We start from the raw sequence: 22633 nt of genomic DNA, 5'->3' as shown, positions 1-22633 counted from the left end.
CTCTAGTTGTAGCGAGCGGGGCTACTCTTCCTTGCAGTGCGCAGGCTTCTCATTGCGGTGGCTTCTCTTGTTGCGGAGTACAGCTCTAGGCGCGTGGGCTTCAGTAATTGTGGCACGTGGGCTCTGTAGTTGTGGCTCATGGGCTTAGTTGCTCTTCGGCATGCGGGATCTTCCCGGACAGGGGCTCGAACCCATGTCCCCTGCATTGGCAGGTGGATTCTTAACCGGGGAAGCCCTTGAACTTCATTTAGAAGCTTAATTTTAGTTAAAAAAAAACCTGTACTATTAATTTGAAAGTATTATATGTTTACTGTGTAATAAAGCATAGAACTATGTTAATATTGTTAGGAAATATTTGGATATTATTTAGAATAAGAGATACAAATATAAAATCAAGGAGGTTAACATTAAATTTGAATGGTAAATATCAGTGAAATTCATAGTTTTTCTTTATAAACATGTATTTCTTAACTCTGCTTGACAAAAAGACCTAAAAACAATGAAAACTCAGGAACAATGAACATACCTAATGCCCAGATTGTGGTTTCTAATTAATATTTCCCACTACAAGGGTCAGTGTTCTTTAGAAAAATGACTAATTCCAGCTCTGGGACAGTAAATGTACAAAATAAATCTGTATATCTTAAGCCAGAATGCAAGAAAACTATCAAATCTTAATGACGTTGTATCAAAAAGACATAGAAGCCAGGTTGAAGGGGCTTCTACTGGCCAAAATAAGACCATTTTAGCGCTGCCTCCACCCCTAGTAACTGCACCTGATTAAAACATATTGAATACGTAAATGCCATGAATTTGTGTGATATGAACCATGAAGGCAAAGATACCAATGGGGAAAAAAAGGCACAACAGAAAACTCTTTAGCCACTATTGGTTGCTTACAACTCTTTATAGTGAAAACCAATACGTAAAGGGTAAGAATTAAGTATTTATCCTTTCTAGTTATTATTTTTGTGTGTGTGGAGTATACTTGCTTTACAGTGTTGTGTTAGTTTCTGCCATACAATGAAGTGAATCAGCTCTATGTATACATATATTCCCTCCCTCTTGGGCCTCCCTCCCACCTTGCACCCCCATCCCACACATCTAGAAGCGCAGAGCACCGAGCTGAGCTTCCTGTGCTTTATAGCAGGTTCCCACTAGCTATCTATTTTACACATGGTAGTGTATATATGTCAATCCTAATCTCCCAGTTCGCCTCACGCTCTCCTTTCCCCTCTGTGTCCATATGTCTGTTTTCTACATCTCCATCTCTATTCCTTCCCTGCAAATGGATTCCTCTGTACCATTTTTCTAGAGTCCACATATATGCGTTTATATACGATATTTGTTTTTCTCTTTTTGGCTTACTTCACTCTGTATGACATACTCTAGGTCCATCCACATCTCTACAAATGACCCAGTTTTATCCTTTCTAGTTTGAGATCTGTTTCAGGGTAGTCGAATAGCCCAAGTGAATGAAGGCTAGTTCTCAATGGAAGAATTCCAGGTAATAAATGCAGAAGGAACTGGAGTTGGAAAAACACAATTTTGTAATCCCTAATTTAAAAAAAATGATTCAGGCAAAGGTTATCAATGATTGTGGTATCATTAGGGGAAAGAATGATAAGGAACTTTACTGATAAGGAAGTTTACCACCTGAATTTACTGACCACCCTTAATGTTATTAAGAGGAATAACAAATTCTATGCTTCCTGATGTCATGCTATATGAATTATACAGCACCACTAAATTTTTCTGGTTTACCTCCCAAAAAAAGTAAAAGGAAAAATTGAAACTGAATTGAGCCTTTACATTTAATTTCTAATCTAATGGAAATGTGGAATTCGAAGGACACTTTAAATGATACAAAGAGGCTATCTGCCAACTGAAGTGATCTTGTTTCTTAAACAAGACAATGGCATTAAAATAATAGTAACATTGTCGAGACTATTCTAAATTAATAGACTTAAAAAGACTTTAGAGGTAACAATCAAATACATTGAGTAAGTCTGCTTGCATCTGATAAAAACAACAAACTCTAAATTTATTATTTAGGGACAATTAGACCTATTTGAAAATAGACTGGCTATTAGATAATATTAAGAAATTATTGGGGTTTTTTAACATCTTTATTGGAGTATAATTGCTTTACAATGGTGTGTTAGTTTCTGCTTTACAACAAAATGAATCAGTTATATATATACATATGTTCCCATATCTCTTCCCTCTTGCGTCTCCCTCCCTCCCACCCTCCCTATCCCACCCCTCCAGGCGGTCGCAAAGCACCAAGCTGATCTCCCTGTGCCATGCGGCTGCTTCCCACTAGCTATCTACCTTACGTTTGGTAGTGTGTATATGTCCATGCCTCTCTCTCGTTTTGTCACAGCTTACCCTTCCCCCTCCCCATATCCTCAAGTCCATTCTCCAGTAGGTCTGTGTCTTTATTCCTGTCTTACCCCTAGGTTCTTCATGACATTTTTTTTCTTAAATTCCATATATATGTGTTAGCATACGGTATTTGTCTCTCTCTTTCTGACTTACTTCACTCTGTATGACAGACTCTAGGTCTATCCACCTCATTACTAATAACTCAATTTCGTTTCTTTTTATGGCTGAGTAATATTCCATCATATATATGTGCCACATCTTCTTTATGGTATTTTTTTAAAATATAAAAATGGTATGTCTTTTGGTAAGAAAATGTCATTTGTGTTATCATTACTATTGTCATTACTATTATTTTGAGATTCATTCTAAAGTAGATAAAGCTCAAATCTCCCGGAGTCTGGGATTCATTTTAAAAATAGAAAATCTTGTAATAAAAGAAGGTATATGGAAGAGAGGAAAGAAATATGGCCAAGTGTTGATGTGGTACTTTGACTCTATATTTTTGCTGTACTCTGTATTTTTGTGTTTGAAACTTTCTTTAAAATAGAAATCACCCAGTAAGACTGGCCAGAACATGGGGACTGATACAAGAGGCCAGCAGGAAGCTAGGGAGCAGGGGTAGAGACTGACCACAGGCCCAGAATGCTGCCTGGGAATGGGACTGCACACCATGCAGGCTACTGAGCATAAAGACGGCTAAGCCTGCCCACTGCCACCAGGGAGAGAGTGAAGGGAATCAGCTGCCGGTGAGGCAGCGAAATACAGAGAAACACCAACCTTCCAGACAGAAGTAATCACTGGAAACCAGGCCAGAGCTGGTCTCAACAGACCACATAATTGGAGGCAGGAAGAGAATGTTGCCAAGCTTAATATGAAGTTTGCTCCTTGTTTGATTATTTCAGGATAAAATAAAATCAACGAGTAGTTATGTATTCAATCCATAATTGAAGCAATTGTTTCTGACATTTATTCAATGTGAGAGGAAAAGATGTATGATCGTTATTCCCTTATAATAATTTCTTATACTACATTGAAATATGTGATGAATACTTCTCAGATTCATGAATACTTCTACTCAGATTCAAAACTCAGAATTCTGTTAGCGTTTCCTTATGTTCCTTTTGCAATCCTTTCATTAATTTTCTTCTTGTTTTCAAGTCTCAAGGCCTACATTTTAATTACAGAGCACATTGAAATACCATATAAATATCAGTAAATTTTAAATGATAGGAACAGGGACCCAACACAACACAAGAATTCTGTGCATTAAATAGGAATCACATGGACTGATGTGGCATGAAATTGACCTGTGACTAAAGATATTGGTTCAAATTACACTGGTATTTTCAACAAAGTGAAGCTGTCTGTAAAGAAGTTTAGTGCTATGTCCTGCATCCAGAAAGGGAAAATGATCTCTCTCTCTCTCTTTTTTTTTTTTTCTTTTTAAAATGGGAACACAGAAGTCTGAAGAAGAAGCTTTGCTGGTGTAAAATCCTTGTCAGGCTCAGCAAGCTTGTCAATTGGATTAGCATGTGGGAAGGACTCCTTCCAAATGTGCAGCCTCAGCCTCCATCTGCAAGACAGGACTTTTTATCCTTCCATTGGCTCAAATTCAGCAACGTCTTCCTCCATGGAGTGTTCACTTACCCATCTTGATCTCTTTTCCTTGCCTCTTTTTAAAATTCAAGGCACTATGAAGCCCAAGCAAATAAAGCTTCCTCGAAGTTTTTAGGCTAGGAGACAGAGTTTTCCAGATGGTTCTTATTTCTTTGCTTCATGGAAATGGAAAGTTGCAGATAGCTTTTCTCTGCTTAAGAATGAGAAGTTACATATAGATGAGAAGAAAAAATGAGAGAGGGGAACCCAAATAATTAGTCTGTTTTTATTGTGTTTAGAAATAAGAGATAGGCTCTGTTAAATATTTGTAGGTGTGTTCTTAGCCATTACACCCTCAGTGCTCCATTTCTGGTGTATTTACATGGCTTGACAAAGACAAAAATTAGAAAAATGGATTCTCTCAGCTTGGTATGTGTAATATTATACATTAATTTACATTTTTATTTTGGTACCTGTATATGGTTTGGAAATATTGATAGCCTCACAGGCTTATATTAAACACACATCCTACACACAAACATGCAAGGAGTAATCACATGACCCGTCTCTCATCCCTGCATGCTACTCCCCAGGGAAAATTGTTTATCAACATGTTTGGATATGGCTTATAGTATTTTCATCCATGTTTGTGAGTAGTATGCTTATTGGCTATTTCTTGATTTTTTTCAACTTAAGATATTGTGTGATGGCTTCCTACTCTGGAAGATGAAGATTTAGTCCTTTTATATTATATCCTGCTCCCATGCACTTCCACTTCCCATCCTTCCATCACATTTATTCAACACATTTGGTTAGATCAGCATTAGTTTTAGATTATTAGAACCACATACATTTTGCTCACTGAGGCATTTGGTGTATGGAGGTTACATTTTTTCTTGCAGGGGTTAATAATTGACTTTTTTTTCATTTGCTCAGTTTTCTATGTACTATCTAGAAAGTTTAGAAGGTGAGGGAAAGCCTTGAACCTCATGGTGCTTCTGAGGGCATGGCCTTTGGAAGCACCAACAGCAGCTTCATTTCTGGAATTTTCTAAGGGTAGCTCTCCAGCTGGCATGTATGTAGAGTCAATGGGGGAACCCTTCCTAGGAGACAGGATTCACAGGCTGCATGTGGCATATAGCTGCAAAGCCTTGGGATCTTACTGGGATGCAGAAAGGGATAAAAAGGCTGCAGAGAAAGAAGGGTAATAAGTGTTGCTTGGAGAAGTTGCATGTTAAAAATGGGAGAAGCTCTACTTATAACAAGCACCAGTGGTTCCATGAGAGATAATTTACACCAAATTCATGGCCAGTGTACTAAGTATATTTTCTAAGGGAAAATGGAAATTAAGACTTTTTGAATATGTGGGAATCAAGGGACAAAAAGAAGGCTTATGGAAATTGCAATGTCTCAAATGCTCTGTCTGAGAGAGAAAGCAGTGCGTATGGATAAATTTTACTCCCAGGATGCGGAAAATCATATTATGACAACTTACTTCTCAGTGGGCAGTTTCTTAGAAATGAGTTTCAGCTCACAGACTGTGAGCTTCAGACTGTTGCTCATAGACTGAATGGCATCCTGATCTACTGAAAGCAAGACATTTCTCCCTTTATCTCTTATACTTCCCGTCTACCATTCTTTCCAAGATAATACTGGTACTTTTGTAGGTATGGGTAGTCTTAGATTCTGGAATACAATTTTTCCCCCTAGGAATATACCCACAGGGGTCAAAGATTTGTTTTACAAGTTTTATGGGTATGAAGACAGTGATGTGATAGCCTGTATCCTATTCAGTGTGACTGGAAAACACACGAGTTTTAAAGTTGAAATAACAACAGTTGGGGAGTCGCCAATGGAAGACAGGATCCAGAGGCACCAAACTGCTGAAGAAACCCAGATTAAGTGAGTATCTTCTGAGCTGAGCTAAAGAGAAAACTGATTTTGAATTTAAATTTTTTAGTGCATGAAAAGGATATTCCACTTAGGAATTTAATCTCTCTGGCAACTTCATATTTAGACAATCTATGTTATTAATTTTTAGGGTATTATATTACTTGGGATATTATTTATGTTGTCACATATAATCTTGGATGAATTATAGTGAATAAAGTTACTAGGGAATTTGAAATGAGAAATTCACATCCTTATTTTCTCTTCCCTTTAGATGGAGGTGGATAATCAGAGTCTGTGCATTCAGTGGGTCGTGTCTTTTTACTAGTAAGTAGGGTACTTTGCTTTAATCGAGGAAAATGACACCACTCAGTCAAAAAGGCAGCTGAGTCTTCTAGTCCCCTTGAGGAAAGAGAAAAGGACTTTTCCTAGAAGGTCCACCTGTTCCAGCTAGCTCTATTCCAGCTTCTTGGCCTGCAAGTGGGTAAGTTCATCAGATCAGCCCTGCCTGTTTTTGATGTCTGCAGTTTGGGGTTGGGGAAAAAATGGCCTACTGTGGTGTTAAAATCAATTTTGCCAAAGAACATTGTGCTTTACGAGAGAAGTGACTTCTTATTTGCAGCTGTTTTAAGAGAGAGGAATAGAGTAAAGATGACTTTGCCCCACTATGCTTAGTTATAAGTCAAGGGTGCAATTTCACCCTAATTATTACCTCTAGTTCCCCAAATGCCAGAGGTGGTATAGTTCTATAGTTAAAAAGGCAAGGGTTTTGGAGCCAGACTGCATCGGTTCAAATCTCAGCCCAGCTATCTTGTAACCTAAGTAGTCTACTTAATGCCTCTCTGCCTCAGTTTCCCCATCTGAAAAGTGGGGATGATATTTTTTGCTTTGTCCTGTTGATTGAATATGTTAGTTCAAATTAAGTGTTGAGAACAGCATCATAATTCATCAAAAGTCAGCGATTATCTTGGTATTGATGAGTAATATCTGAACTAGTGAAAGTACTGTGTTGCTGCAATGGTACTTCACTAACATACTTTTAGCCAGAGTAGAAAATACTCTAAGGTCGATTCTAGACCCCCATTAAAAGTGTTTGTTCATTTAAAGACTTATAAGGAATTTTAACTTTCTTGAGCATTTGCTATATGTCTGGCACCGTATTAAGGACTGATATCATTCTGTTTATTCCCTACAATTCTAGGACATATTATTTCCTAATTGTATATATTGGAGGGAATATTTTTGCATAGTATATTATTTAAAAGACTTAGAGAAGAATCACTTATATAGTTTTTTTTTTCACATTTAAGTGTTAATGTTACTAATTGGATTATCGGAGTATTGACTTTAGGTATTGGGACATTCGTTTTAGGTATTGTATAGTAAGGTTTTCCCACTAAACCACCTATGCTCCAATCTTTTGCCTTACCCCATTGCTCATTTTTATCCCCTCAGGCAACAGCTGTTATAGCCTAGTAGCCTAAATAATATTTCCTAGGCTTAATGTGTTGTAAGCTACCCAAATATTTTTTCTTTAGGGTAGAGCGCAAACTAAACCTAGTTTGACTGCAGGTGTTAAAACTTGTGGGTCTTGGCAGAATTAACAAATTCTTGATGCTGGTGGATAAGCGGAATGTTTGGAACTCTACCCCTTGGGTAGGTTTGTGCCTTGGGAAACTCAAAACCTGTAAAGATGGACGCATGCCAGTCCTTTGAGGTAGAGGCTTTGAATGTTTCTATAGAACCTCTGTTGACCAGCTTCACGGCTCCAATGGCTGCCTGCAAAATAAATAAATAAGGGCTGATGTGCTGTACAAGTTACAAGTACTGTAACTTGCTTATCATGCTGGTTTGAAAAGTGAATGTGTGCATTCAAAACTTGTCGCATAGCACACTGTGAATTCCTTTTGAGTCTGGACCATTGTGAGAGAAAATAACTCAAATTTATCTTGGCAAGAGTTCCAGTGTGTACCTGTGATTTGTAAAATTATTCTTATCTGCTTTGCTGGAACAGTGTCATTACCTGGGTTCCTAGCTATTCATTTACAATCAATTTTCATTATCTTCTGTCACCCTTTTCAAGATTACATGGTAATTACAGAAATATAAAATCATTCAAGTAGACTGAATATTTCTTGTTTATAAATTTATAATATCAGTGAGTAGATAAAAATATCTGCCCAACAGGAATTTATAGTTTAGGTAACAGGATAACATGTAAAATATGGACAACATACAGGGCAGTATATAAGTATTCAATGCCACAAATTTCATAGACAAGACATGTGATCAGATAAAGCTTCGTGGAAATGGAATGGCTTGAAGGAAAAGCCCTGAAGAAGATTTTATGTGTTTGGCGAGATTATTGTCATATGGGAATGACTTGAACTAAGGTATTGTCATAGGATTAAGTTAGGTATGATTGCTAACAATAAGTAGATATGTCAACTGGAGGAAAGGTTCTAATAACTGAATGGAGATGAATAGATGGGTATAAGAAGAATCGAAATAATTCTTAGGTTTCTGAGGATGGGCCATTTATTCTATTGCTCTGGATAAATTGTGACCTTATCGACACATTTAAGCTCCTGTCACAAATTGATCTCTTGCAAATTCCCAGTTGTCAATGTATTAAAATGTAAAATATATAAAGAAAAACCCCAAGAAACATAAATATCCAGATTTTTGCAGTACAACGCAATGTCCTTTTAAAACAAAGTTTGTTGTAATTGTGCATTTAATTCTGACAGCAGTTCAAAACACGAAACCAGGGCTTCCCTGGTGGCGCAGTGGTTGAGAGTCCGCCTGCCGTTGCAGGGGACATGGGTTCGTGCCCCGGTCCGGCAAGGTCCCACATGCCGCGGAGTGGCTGGGCCCGTGAGCCATGGCCGCTGAGGCTGCGCGTCTGGAGCCTGTGCTCCGCAACGGGAGAGGCCACAACAGTGAGAGGCCCACGTACCCCCAAAAAACAAAAACACGAAACCACATGTTTTCCTACCCTTCCACCAAACCTGGGACTGCAGTACTAAAGAAGTATGCTAATTACTTTTACTATTACTTTCTCCTCTCAAAGTAATAGTAACAGAGACTTGATCAGTTCAGCCTTTCCATGACATTGTGGGTAGGGGTATGAATTATGGAAGCAAACTGCCTTAGTTTGAATCCTGGATCCCCCTTTTTCTGGCACTCTTGACTTGGTCAAAATATTTAGTTTCTCAGTCCATCTGTACTGTTATCTGTAAGATGGAAATGATAATAAATATCTACATCTTGGGATTGTTCTGAGATGCAACTAATGAATACATGCACTTTAAAAAGTGCTAGACACAAAGTAAGAACACAAATCGTTATATAGTTATGGTTAAGCATTACCTATTTTAGTTTTCCGATATATATATATATATATATTTTTTTTTAATCACTGAAAATTTACTACTATACAGGCTTAGAAAACTCCACCCTATAATATGCACACCTTTATGGAATTGTGGTGGTTTTCCATTGCTCTGGATAAATAGTGCCCTTACCTTCAACTATCATCTAAAATGTATATTCTACTGGACACAAAGACTTGCTTTGCTACAAGACTCTTAGCATTTTACCTTGTTTCCCATTTGCCAATGAGGGAGAAGGAAAAACAAAAAAGGATTTTCTCCCTCCCCTCTAATCCTTTTTCATGACCTCCCACCCCCTAACCCTGCCACACACATAGACATACTGGCACTGATTTATCTTCAGGAGAATATAATAAGAAAACATGAATCAGGACTTTTAGTCTTCCACATTTGAACTTTTGGCCACAACTTTAAACAAATTTGGCATATGTTAGCCATATGTTTAAATGTCAGCCAAGTACTTAGATGTCTAATATTTGAACATAAACTGCAAAGTTTAGAATTGCAGTAGAAAATTCCCTTTTTGTTCAGAGCTGGACTCACACAGTGGAGTTTTATGTTGCATGATTTGAAGGGCACCAGACAGCCTTTTTCCTGTGTCCAAACAATATCCCCTTTGCCCCTCCTGTTCTCAATATCCCTTCCTTTGCTGATTATTTTTGGGGAAAATGAGAAAGACTTGCATGCTAAAGCAAGTTGGAGTACTTTCTGTCCAGGGAAGATTAGGAAGCATGAAAACAACCAATACATTGGAACACTTCGGTTGAATAAGAGAAAAGATGGGGAAAAAAAAGAGAGATGGCCCTGAATTAATCTTTGCTCATATGATTCTCTTGCTTAAAGAGTTTCTGTTTTCACTTATTTCTAAAATGCTTTGAAGGCAGATTGTTTCAGTATATGTCCCCCCTATGTTATCAGGTAAGTCATGGTTATATTTTTAAAAATGAAACCATCAAGGCTGTTAAGAACAAAAGAGCATTAGCTAGATCCAAGGACTATGCCAATATAAACAAGGACAGGGACATTTTCCTTTGACAAATGATCTAACACTTAATGTCCATGATATTGAATGAAAAATATATTCACTGAATGGAAAACAAGGGTAGAGTAACTACCCACTGTTTAAGCATAAATTATACCTTTGTTTCTTCAAAAGTGATGCTGTTTATTTCTCTCTCTTGTTGTTGCCAGATAAGTGCAAATATAGAAGGAAATTCACAAAGTATCTGCAAATCCCATATTCAGCTATGAGAGACTGACCTGACCAAATATCATGATTCCATATGTTTTATTTCCGCTTGTTCTCTTGCACCAATAATTAAGAATGACAACAGACTAAAATTTTTCTTATTTCAATTTAGCCTTTGGAAAGCATTTGTATTTTGGTATGAGTGTTAATTTATAATATATCCATTGGTCTTATCTCTATATTAACCTGATTTTTGGGGTCTTAGGACTCTTTTTGTTTTGTTTTGTTTTAACTTTAAGCTAAGGCTGTCCTTAGCAACAGACTTTGAATCATTATGTTCTCATGCAGATAGAAGAGATTTTTAGTCAACTGGCTACATGTAATCTTTCAGCCACTTAAAGAAACGCTGCCATACATAGGGGACTGACTCCATGAAGATTCTTAAGCCAAGGTATGATAGGTTGGCTTTGCTTTGGGGATATGAATTATTTATAAAATGAAGAAAGGGTAGACTATAAACACTATAGGTTAAAAACTTCATTCAGCTGTGGATGTGGTAAAAACAGAAATAGAAACCATGGGTCTTGAAGTCTGCCTGACTTTGGTTTAAATTTTAACCTCTGCCAGTACTAACTTTAGACAAGTTACTTAAATTTTTGAATGCCAGTTTCTTTTCTTTAAATGGACATATGAAAATATTTCTCGAGGGCTAGTGTAAGGGGGTAAAACAATAAAGCATGTGAAATAAAAGTTGGTTGTAGACCATCAATAAATAGTAGATACTAATATTAAGATTATAGATTTCTAAATTTTCTTTAATCTACTTACTATCACCATCATGATTATTCTATACATTCCCTACTTGCTTTTATCCTTGCACTTGATGAATTAGATCTCATTATCCCGAAAATGTGTAAAAACAGATTCAAACTATTTTTGTCAGCCTTCCTTTTCATAAGTTTGCTATGTTACCCACATACGGATATTTAATAATCAAATAGAATTCTCCAAACCTCTTGTTTTGTAAAACATTCATTGGGGGTACTGTTCCATTGACTTTGGGTATCTTCTAATAATTTATCTTATTTTAACTTAATAACTTGGTGGATATTTCTGTTGGAATCTTTCTTCAATGGCTGTTAGTTTTCTAAATTCACAGGACACCCCATGATTGACATTGCCACCTTTATGGAAAACAATATTTAAGCATCAATTAGATATATATATAAATATAAATAATGTACCTTTTTGTAGGATTTATCACTTGCATTTACTTTAGAATATTTACTGTAAGAAGAAAGCCAGGAAAGGCCAGGGAAGGGAGCAGTACCTCAATAATTCAATTCTCCATTTTGAAATAGATTCTGTCTTCATGACTGCCTCATGTCCTATCAAAATTATTTAGTGTGTTTGTCAGAATGAAATTAAGAGTGATAAGAATCTTTGTTAAAATAAAAAAGACTAAATTAATGTGAGTGATAAAAACTATTTAAAAAATTCAATTTAGATCCCAAGGAGCTCAGTTTGGGAGGATTTATTAAAACATCTAGAGGATGGTTCAAGATGTTGTCTTGAAACATCTTGTCTCTTACATTTTAGGCACATAAATTGATATTTTCATTAAGGTTCAGAGCTAAGTGGAAGTAGCTACCATGGGCTATAGATTTATACTACATATTTTCTAACTTTAAACAATTCTTAAAAAATAAACTGTTATTCCTGTTTAGAGAATTTTATATTTTAATTTATTTTACATATAGAACAAACTTAACATGGATAAAAATAAGATTGATCTATTCAAATTTTGGTTTTACCTCCATTTTCTTATTTGGAATATTTCCTTCTGATTCATTGTGGGTCAGCTCTTCTACTTCAGGGATTTAAATTCTTGATCTTTAGGCTTTTGATATTAAAGGCTTTTAGGTTTGCTGTTTCCCTTGGCAACCAGCTTTAATTGCACAAATAAGAGTCCTTTCTGTGACCATAAACTAAAAGGGCTCTTTGTAGTTTACTTTTTAAAATATTCCCTCTCATGCAAGATCTCTCATGTTCTTTTATTTTAAAAAAGTAGAAATTAGTCACTGCTACACAGGATTTGAAACCTTGAGTATATCTTTTTTTTTCTTGTGGAGTCGTTTCTGTTACTTTACTCAGTAACAAATCATAATGTTTGTATACTGTCTCACTTATAAATCACTTCAATATTCTCATTTGAACTTTATAATAAGCCTATGAAATAGAACTGTTTAGTGAACGCCTGGCCTGTAGTAGGTTCTTAAACATCGACTGAATGAAATGTAGATATTAATGTCTTATTTTTTAAAATAGGTATTTGAAGCTCTGAGAAGTTAAAATGATTTTTTAAGGTCACTAGGTAGAGTTTGGACTCACTTTCAGCTTTTCTAGGTCATAGGGCAAGGTTCTTTCAATCGTATTATGGCTTTAGTTTTTGTTATTGGTTTTTAAGGTAAAATTTACAGAGTGAAATGTTCAGATATTTAGTGCACAGTTTGAGTTTTGAGAAATGCATTTATCTGTACAACCAACACAGGCAAGATATTGAATATTTCTGTTTCCCCAGCGTTCCGTGGGGACTTTTCCCGTAACTCCCATTCCAGGCAATTTTAACAGAGAAGAGCAAACCTGACTCCATATTGAATCTATTCCTTTAGTTCTAACTTTTGAGCTCTTGTTTCCTGTTCTTTAGCCATACTGACGCTGCACCTTTCTTTAAAACTAAAAAAAAAATTTTTTTTTAATTTTTTTAATGTTTATTTTTATTTGTTTTCTTATTAGTCATCCATTTTATACACATCAGTGTAGACATGTCAATCCCAATCTTCCAATTCATCCCACCACCACCCCCTACCCCCCCGCCGCTTTCCCCCCTGGTGTACATACATTTTTTCTCTACTTCTGTGTCTCAATTTCTGCTCTGAAAACTGGTTCATCTGTACCATTTTTTTAGGTTCCACATATATACGTTAATATACAATATTTGTTTTTCTCTTTCTGACTTACTTCACTCTGTATGACAGTCTCTAGATCCATCCACGTCTCTACAAATAACCCAATTTCATTCTTTTTTATGGCTGAATAATGTTCCATTGTATATATGTACCACATATTCTTTATCCGTTTGTCTGTAGATGAGCATTTAGGTTGCTTCCATGACCTGGCTGTTGTAAATAGTGCTGCAGTGAACACTGGGGTGCCTGTACCTTTTTGAATTATGGTTTTTTCTGGATATATGTCCAGTAGTGGGATTGCTGGATCATGTAGTAATTTTATTTTTAGTTTTTTAAGGAGCCTCCATACTGTTCTCCATAGTGGCTGTATCAATTTACATTCCCACTAACAGTGCAAGAGGGTTCCCTTTTCACCACACCCTCTCCAGCAATTGTTGCTTGTAGATTTTCTGATGATGCCCATTCTAACTGGTGTGATGCCCATTCTAACTGGTGTGATGCCCATTCTAATTGTAGATTTGATTTGCATTTCTCTAATAATTAGTGATGTTGAACAGCTTTTCATGTACTTCTTGGCCATCTGTAGGTCTTCCCTGGAGAAATGTCTATTTAGGTCTTCTGCCCATTTTTGGATTGGGTTGTTTATTTTTTTAATATTGAGCTGCACGAGCTGTTTATATATTTTGGAGATTAATCCTTTGTCCGTTGATTTGTTTGCAAATATCTTCTCCCATTCTGAGGGTTGTCTTTTGGTCTTGTTTATGGTTTCCTTTGCTGTGCAAAAGCTTTGAAGTTTCATTAGGTCTCATTTGTTTATTTTTGTTTTTATTTCCATTACTCTAGGAGGTGGATCAAAAAAGATCTTGCTGTGATTTATGTCAAAGAGTGTTCTCCCTATGTTTTCCTCTAAGAGTTTTATAGTGTCTGGTCTTACATTTAGGTTTCTAATCCACTCTGAGTTTATTTTTGTGTATGGTGTTAGGGAGTGTGCTAATTTCATTCTTTTACATGTAGCTGCCCAGTTTTCCCAGCACCACTTATTGAAGAGACTGTCTTTTCTCCATTGTATATCCTTACCTCCTTTCTCATAGACTAGTTGACCAAAGGTGCGTAGGTTTATCTCTGGGCTTTCTATCCTGTTCCATTGATCTATGTTTCTGTTTTTGTGCCAGTACCATATTGTCTTGATAACTGTAGCTTTGTAGTATAGTCTGAAGTCAGGGAGTCTGATTCCTCCAGCTCGGTTTTTTTCCCTCAAAACTGCTTTGGCCATTCGGGGTCTTTTGTGTCTCCATACAAATTTTAAGATTATTTTGTCCTAGTTCTGTAAAAAATGCCATTGGTGATTTGATACGGATTGCATTGAATCTGTAAATTGCTTTGGGTAGTATAGTCTTTTTCATAATATTGATTCTTCCAATCCAAGAACATGGTATATCTCTCCATCTGTTGGTATCATCTTTAATTTCTTTCATCAGTGTCTTATAGTTTTCTGCATGCAGGTCTTTTGTCTCCCTAGGTAGGTTTATTCCTAGGTATTTTATTCTTTTTGTTGCAATGGTATGTGGAAGTGTTTCCTTAATTTCTCTTTCAGATTTTTCATCATTAGTGTATAGGAATGCAAGAGATTTCTGTGCCTTAATTTTGTATCCTGCTACTTTACCAAATTATTGATTAGTTCTAGTAGTTTTCTGGTGGCATCTTTAGGATTCTCTATGTATAGTATCATGTCATCTGCAAACAGTGACAGTTTTACTTCTTCTTTTCCAATTTGTATTCCTTTTATTTCTTTTTCTTCTCTGATTGCCATGGCTAGGACTTCCAAACTATGTTGAATAATAGTGATGAGAGTGGACATCTTTGTCTTGTTCCTGATCTTAGAGGAGACACTTTCAGTTTTTCACCATTGAGAATGATGTTTGCTGTGGGTTTGTCATATATGGCCTTTATTATGATGAAGTAGATTCCCTCTATGCCCACTTTCTGGAGAGTTTTTATCATAAATGGGTATTGAATTGTGTCAAAAGCTTTTTCTGCATCTGTTGAGATGACCATATTGTTTTTATTCTTCAATTTGTTAATATGGTGTATCACATTGATTGATTTATGTATATTGAAGAATCCTTGCATCTCTGAGATAAATCCCACTTGATCATGGTGTATGATCCTTTTTTTTTTTTTTTTTTTTTTTAAACATCTTTATTGGGGTATAATTGCTTTACAATGGTGTGTTAGTTTCTGCTTTACAACAAAGTGAATCAGCTATACATATACATATGTTCCCATATGTCTTCACTCTTGCGTCTCCCTCCCTCCCACTCTCCCCATCCCACCCTTCCAGGCTGTCACAAAGCACCGAGCTAATATCCCTGTGCCTTGCGGCTGCTTCCCCCCAGCTATCTACCTTACTACGTTTGTTAGTGTGTATATGTCCATGACTCTCTCTCGCCCTGTCAAAACTCACCCTTCCCCCTCCCCATATCCTTAAGTCCGTTCTCCAGTAGGTCTGCGTCTCTATTCCTATCTTACCCCTAGGTTCTTCATGACATTTTTTTCCCTTAAATTCCATATATATGTGTTAGCATACGGTATTTGTCTTTTTCTTTCTGACTTACTTCACTCTGTATGACAGATTCTAGGTCTATCCATCTCATTACAAATAGCTCAATTTCATTTCTTTTTAAGGCTGAGTAATATTCCATTGTGTATATGTGCCACATCTTCTTTATCCATTCATCCGATGATGGGCGCTTAGGTTGTTTCCATGTCCTGGCTATTGTAAATAGAGCTGCAATGAACATTTTGGTACATGACTCTCTTTGAATTTTGGTTTTCTCAGGGTATATTCCAAGTAGTGGGATTGCTGGGTCATATGGTAATTCTATTTGTAGTTTTTTAAGGAACCTCCATACTGTTCTCCACAGTGGCTGAACCAATTCACATTCCCACCAGCAGTGCAAGAGTGTCCCCTTTTCTCCACACCCTCTCCAGCATTTATTGTTTCTAGATTTTTTGATGATGGCCATTCTGACTGGTGTGAGATGATATCTCATTGTAGTTTTGATTTGCATTTCTCTAATGATTAATGATGTTGAGCATTCTTTCATGTGTTTGTTGGCAGTCTGTATATCTTCTTTGGAGAAATGTCTATTTAGGTCTTCTGCCCATTTTTGGATGGGGTTGTTTGTTTTTTTGTTATTGAGCTGCATGAGCTGCTTGTAAATTTTGGAGATTAATCCTTTGTCAGTTGCTTCATTTGCAAATGTTTTCTCCCATTCTGAGGGTTGTCTTTTGGTCTTGGTTATGGTTTCCTTTGCTGTGCAAAAGCTTTGAAGTTTCATTAGGTCCCATTTGTTTATTTTTGTTTTTATTTCCATTACTCTAGGAGGTGGGTCAGAAAGGATCTTGCTGTGATTTATGTCATAGAGTGTTCTTCCTATGTTTTCTTCTAAGAGTTTGATAGTTTCTGGCCTTACATTTAGGTCTTTAATCCATTTTGAGCTTATTTTTGTGTATGGTGTTAGGGAGTGATCTAATCTCATACTTTTACATGTACCTGTCCAGTTTTCCCAGCACCATTTATTGAAGAGGCTGTCCTTTCTCCACTGTACATTCCTGCCTCCTTTATCAAAGATAAGGTGTCCATATGTGCGTGGGTTTATCTCTGGGCTTTCTATCCTGTTCCACTGATCTATCTTTCTGTTTTTGTGCCAGTACCATACTGTCTTGATTACTGTTGCTTTGTAATATAGTCTGAAGTCAGGGAGCCTGATTCCTCCAGCTCCTTTTTTCGTTCTAAAGATTGCTTTGGCTATTCGGGGTCTTTTGTGTTTCCATACAAATTGCGAAATTTTTTGTTCTAGTTCTGTGAAAAATGCCAGTGGTAGTTTGATAGGGATTGCATTGAATCTGTAGATTGCTTTGGGTAGTAGAGTCATTTTCACAATGTTGATTCTTCCCATCCAAGAACATGGTATATCTCTCCATCTATTTGTATCATCTTTAATTTCTTTCATCAGTGTCTTATAATTTTCTGCATACAGGTCTTTCGTATCCTTAGGTAGGTTTATTCCTAGATATTTTATTCTTTTTGTTGCAATGGTAAATGGGAGTGTTTTCTTGATTTCACTTTCAGATTTTTCATCATTAGTATATAGGAATGCCAGAGATTTCTGTGCATTAATTTTGTATCCTGCTACTTTACCAAATTCATTGATTAGCTCTAGTAGTTTTCTGGTAGCATCTTTAGGATTCTCTATGTATAGTATCATGTCATCTGCAAACAGTGACAGCTTTACTTCTTCTTTTCCGATTTGGATTCCTTTTATTGCCTTTTCTTCTCTGATTGCTGTGGCTAAAACTTCCAAAACTATGTTGAATAAGAGTGGTGAGAGTGGGCAACCTTGTCTTGTTCCTGATCTTAGTGGAAATGCTTTCAGTTTTTCACCATTGAGGATGATGTTTGCTGTGGGCTTGTCATATATGGCTTTTATTATGTTTAGGAAAGTTCCCTCTATACCTACTTTCTGGAGGGTTTTTATCATAAATGGGTGTTGAATTTTGTCGAAAGCTTTCTCTGCATCTATTGAGATGATCATATGGTTTTTCTCCTTCAATTTGTTAATATGGTTTATCACATTGATAGATTTGCGTATATTGAAGAATCCTTGCATTCCTGGAATAAACCCCACTTGATCATGGTGTATGATCCTTTTAATGTGTTGTTGGATTCTGTTTGCTAGTATTTTGTCGAGGATTTTTGCATCTATATTGATCCTTGATATTGGTCTGTAATTTTCTTTTTTTGTAGTATCTTTGTCTGGTTTTGGTATCAGGGTCATGGTGGCCTCATAGAATGAGTTGGGAGTTTTCCTTCCTGTGCAATTTTTTGGAAGAGTTTGAGAAGGATGGGTGTTAGCTCTTCTCTAAATGTTTGATAGAATTCACCTGTGAAGCCATCTGGTCCTGAACTTTTGTTTGTTGGAAGATTTTTAATCACAGTTTCAATTTCATTACTTGTGATTGGTCTGTTCTTATTTTCTATTTCTTCCTTGTTCAGTCTTGGAAGGTTATACCTTTCTAAGAATTTGTTCATTTCTTCCAGGTTGTCCATTTTATTGGCATAGAATTGCTTGTAGTAGTCTCTTAGGATGTTTTGTATTGCTGTGGTGTCTGTGGTAACTTCTTTTTCATTTCTAATCTTACTGATTTGAGTCCTCTCCCTCTTTTTCTTGATGAGTCTGGCTAATGGTTTGTCAATTTTGTTTATCTTCTCAAAGAACCAACTTTTAGTTTTATTGGTCTTTGCTATTGTTTTCTTTGTTTCTATTTCATTTATTTCTGCTCTGATTTTTATGATTTCTTTCCTTCTGCTAACTTTGGGTTTTGTTTGTCCTTCTTTCTCTAGTTCCTTTGGGTGTAATGTTACATTGTTTATTTGAGATGTTTGTTGTTTCTTGAGGTAGGATTGTATAGCTATAAAATTCCCTCTTAGAACTGCTTTTGTTGCATCCCATAGGTTTTGGATCATCGTGCTTTCATCGTCATTTGTCTCTAGGTATTTTTTGATTTCCTCTTTGATTTCTTCAGTGATCTCTTGGTTATTTAGTAATGTATTGTTTAGCCTCCATGTGTTTATGTTTATTATGTTTTCTTTCCCTGTAATTGATTTCTAATCTCATAGTGTTGTGGTCAGAAAAGATGCTTGATAAGATTTCAATTTTCTTAAATTTACTGAGGCTTGATTTGTGACCCAAGATGTGATCTATCCTGGAGAATGTTCCATGCACACTTGACAAGAAAGTGTAATCTGCTGTTTTTGGATGGAATTTCCTATAAATATCTATTAAATCTATCTAGTCTATTGTGTTATTTAAAGCTTGTGTTTCCTTATTAATTTTCTGTTTGGATGATCTGTTCATTTGTGTGAGGTGTTAAAGTCCCCCACTATTATTGTGCTACCGTCAATTTCCTCTTTTAGAGCTGTTAGCAGTTGCCTTATGTATTGAGGTGCTCCTATGTTGGGTGCATATATATTTATAATTGTTATATCTTCTTCTTGGATTGATCCCTTGATCATTACATAGTGTCCTTCCTTGTCTCTTATAACATTCTTTATTTTAAAGTCTATTTTATCTGATATGAGTATTGCTACTCCAGCTTCCTTTTGATTTCCATTTGCATGGAATATCTTTTTCCATCCCCTCACTTTCAGTCTGAATGTGTCCCTTGGTCTGAAGTGGGTCTCTTGTAGACAGCATATATATAGGTGTTTTTTTTTTTATATCCATTGAACAAACCTGTGTCTTTTGGTTGGAGCATTTAATCCATTCACGTTTAAGGTAATTATCGATATGCATTCCTATGACCATTTTCTTAATTGTTTTGTGTTTGTTTTTGTAGGTCCTCTTCTTCTCTTGTGTCTCCCACTTAGAGAAATTCCTTTAGCATTTGTTGTAGAGCTGGTTTGGTCATGCTGAATTCTCTTAGCTTTTGCTTGTCTGTAAAGCTTTTGATTTCTCCATTGAATCTGAATGAGATCCTTGCTGGGTAGAGTAATGTTGGCTGTAGGTTCTTCCCTTTCATCACTTTAAGTATATCCTGCCACTCCCTTCCAGCTTGTAGAGTTTCTGCTGAGAAATCAGCTTTTAACCTAATTATGGGATTTCCCTCGTATGTTATTTGTCGTTTTTCCCTTGCTGCTTTCAATAATTTTTCTTTGTCTTTAATTTTTGCCAATTTGATTATTATGTGTCTCGGCGTGTCTCTCCTTAGGTTTATCCTGTATGGGACTCTCTGTGCTTCCTGGACTTGGGTGGCTATTTCCTTTCCCATGTTAGGGAAGTTTTCGACTATAATCTCTTCAAATATTTTCTTGGGTCATTTCTCTCTCTCTTCTCCTTCTGGGACCCTTATAATGCGAATGTTGTTTCATTTAATGTTGTCCCAGAGGTCTCTCAAGCTGTCTTCATTTCTTTTCATTCTTTTTTCTTTATTCTGTTCCACAGCAGTAAGTTCCATCATTCTGTCTTCCAGGTCACTTATCTGTTCTTCTGCCTCAGTTATTCTGCTATTGATTCCTTCTAGTGTATTTTTCATTTCAGTTGTTGTATTGTTCATCTCTGTTTGTTTGTCCTTTAATTCTTCTAGATCTTTGTTAAACATTTCTTGCATCTTCTCGATCTTTGCCTCCATTCTTTTTCTGAGGTCCTGGATCATCTTCACTATCATTGTTCTGAATTCTTTTTCTGGAAGATTGCCTATCTCCATTTCATTTAGTTGTTTTGCTGGGGTTTTATCTTGTTCCTTCATCTGGTACATAGCTCTCTGCCTTTTCATCTTGTCTATCTTTCTGTGAATGTGGCTTTTGTTCTGCAGGCTGCAGGATTGTAGTTCTTCTTGCTTCTGCTGTCTGCTCTTTCTCTGCACCTTTTTAAAAGAATGTTGCCTATAGCCTGAAATATACAGGATAGCCCATTCTCAAGGCTCTTACCTCTAAAGGTATAACACTTTTCCATTCATATAGAGATAAAAAGTTGTGGAACAGAAAATAACAATTGTCTTGGTGGAGGTTTATAGGAACATTGTGACCAGACCTACTTGGACAGCTGCAAGAACAAAGGATTCCAGCACCAAGAAGTTTGCACCCCCTCCCTTTTTACTATAAAAGAATCCTGAATTCTAACTCAGGTAAAATGGTTTTTGGGGGGCACTAGACCACCATCTTCTCAGTCTGCTGAGTTTCTGAATAAAGTCACTATTCCTTGCTGAACAACTCATCTCTTGCTTTATTGACCTGTCAGGCAGTAAGCCATACAAGTTTGAACTCAGTAACACTGTTCTGCCTTTTTTTTAAATCACCATAGCATAGTTTTGTCTGGTCTAAAAATACATTCTAATAATGTATGAACATTCTAGTTGTTCTACATCCTCCTTGTTGATATTTAGTATTTTCAGCGTTTTAAATTTTAACCATTGTGGTGGGTATATAATGGATCTCATCATGTTGCAGTTTGCATTCCCTTTGTTAACTTACTGAGCTTCCTTCATGTGCTTATATGCCATTTGTGAATGTTTCTTAGTGAAGTGTCAAGCCTTTCTCTCATTTTTATTTTTTTAATTTTAAAAAAATATTTATTTCTTTATTTCTTTATTTGGTTGTGCCGGGTCTTAGTTGTGGCTTGCTGGCTCCTTAGTTGTGGCATGTGAACTCTTAGTTGTGGCATGCATGTGGGATCTAGTTCCCTGGCCAGCGATCGAACCCAGGCCCCCTGCATTGGGAGCATGGAATCTTAACCACTGCACCCCCAGGGAAGTCCCAAATTTCCCCCATTTTTAAATAGGATTGTCATTGAGTTGTAGGCATTCTCTATATATTCTGGATACATATATTTTGTCAGAAGTATGTGTGGTGAATGTGTTCTCTGATTTGGTTTGTTCATTTTCTAATGCTGTCTTGAGGAACAAAAATCTAACATTTTTTTCTTCTGTTGTTATTGCTTCCTGCATTCTGTCTAAGAAATATTTACCATAACCCAGGTTGCAAAGATATATTTTTTCTAAGTGTTTTATAGATTTAGATTTTACATTTTGGTCTATAAGTTTAGCATTTATGTTATGTCCATTTTGTGTTAATTTTTCTGTGTGGTGTAAGATAAGTGTTGAGGTTAATTTCTTCCATGTGGATAGACAGCTGTTTCACCAATTTTCATTGAAAAGATGTTTATTCCCTTTATTGAATAGTTTTATTTTCTTTCAAATCAATTGACCATGTAAGTGTGATTATTTCTGGACCATCTCTTCTGTTTGATCCTTATGCCAACACCACAATGTCTTAATTACTGTACCTTATTAGTAAGTCTTGAAATGACAGTGTCTTCCAATGACTTTTGTCAGAATCACTTTGACTAATGTAGGCTTTTTGCATTTCCATTTAAATTTTAGAAATAGCTTGATAATTTTGATAAAATCCTTCTGGGATTGTAATTAGAGTGTATTCCAATCTATTTTGGAGAGAATTAATGGATTAACAGTATTGAGTGTTTCAATCCATGAATTTGATACATCCCTTCATTTACCTAGTTCCTTAACTTCTCTGGGCAATCTTTTTAGTTTTCAGTATATAAGCCTTTAGATATTTGGTTAAATTTATTCCTAAGTATTTTGTTTAGATGTTATTGTAAGTAAAATTTTTGGATTTTATTTTA

The sequence above is a fragment of the Phocoena sinus genome, chromosome 10, assembly GCF_008692025.1.
Source record: "Phocoena sinus isolate mPhoSin1 chromosome 10, mPhoSin1.pri, whole genome shotgun sequence".
NCBI classification, from domain to species: Eukaryota; Metazoa; Chordata; class Mammalia; order Artiodactyla; family Phocoenidae; genus Phocoena; species Phocoena sinus.
Note: the sequence above shows the minus strand (reverse complement) of the source record.